The sequence below is a fragment of the Triticum aestivum genome, unplaced genomic scaffold, assembly GCF_018294505.1.
Source record: "Triticum aestivum cultivar Chinese Spring unplaced genomic scaffold, IWGSC CS RefSeq v2.1 scaffold17106, whole genome shotgun sequence".
NCBI lineage: Eukaryota > Viridiplantae > Streptophyta > Magnoliopsida > Poales > Poaceae > Triticum > Triticum aestivum.
The window spans coordinates 1-755 of NW_025306224.1; the positions used below are offsets into that span (position 1 = coordinate 1).

Consider the following 755-nt stretch of genomic DNA (forward strand, 5'->3'; position numbering starts at 1 on the left):
TTGCCCCTCCCAGCTCCACTACAAAGACGATTGTACATTGCTTTGGCCGCTCCCTCTCAACTACGGAGACGAGTTTAACGCGGTTTCCACCCCTCCCTCTCAACCGCACCAGTGCACGCTTGCCGCGCCACAACGCCGACGCTGGACCCGTGAATCGTGAGCACCCAGCTATGACTTACCGCACTCGTGCAAAATAATAAAACACGGTAAATATATTACTTACACATGCGTTTTGTTTTGCAAGCGGCGCGAAAAAAATTAAAAAGGGAATGCAACACGAGGACTTCCCAGGAGGTCACCCATCCTAGTACTACTCTCGCCCAAGGACGCTTAACTTCGGAGTTTTGATGGGATCCGGTGCTTTAGTGCTGGTATGATCGCATCCAACATGTTACCCCGGTCTTCGTCCCTTATCCTTGCCCCTCCCAGCTCCACTACAAAGACGATTGTACATTGCTTTGGCCGCTCCCTCTCAATTACGGAGACGAGTTTAACGCGGTTTCCACCCCTCCCTCTCAACCGCACCAGTGCACGCTTGCCGCGCCACAACGCCGACGCTGGACCCGTGAATCGTGAGCACCCAGCTATGACTTACCGCACTCGTGCAAAATAATAAAACACGGTAAATATATTACTTACACGTGCGTTTTGTTTTGCAAGCGGCGCGAAAAAAATTAAAAAGGGAATGCAACACGAGGACTTCCCAGGAGGTCACCCATCCTAGTACTACTCTCGCCCAAGCACGCTTAACTTCG

The 755-nt window shown here is 51.5% G+C and overlaps 1 non-coding gene across 1 annotated transcript; it reads right to left on the minus strand.

Moving 5' to 3' along the window:
* Positions 1-266: 266 nt before the first annotated feature.
* On the minus strand, positions 267-385 carry LOC123179561 (5S ribosomal RNA). Its single transcript, XR_006490458.1, has one exon. It is a non-coding gene; the product is annotated as a 5S ribosomal RNA (ribosomal RNA).
* Between the last annotated feature and the right edge of the window lie 370 nt (positions 386-755).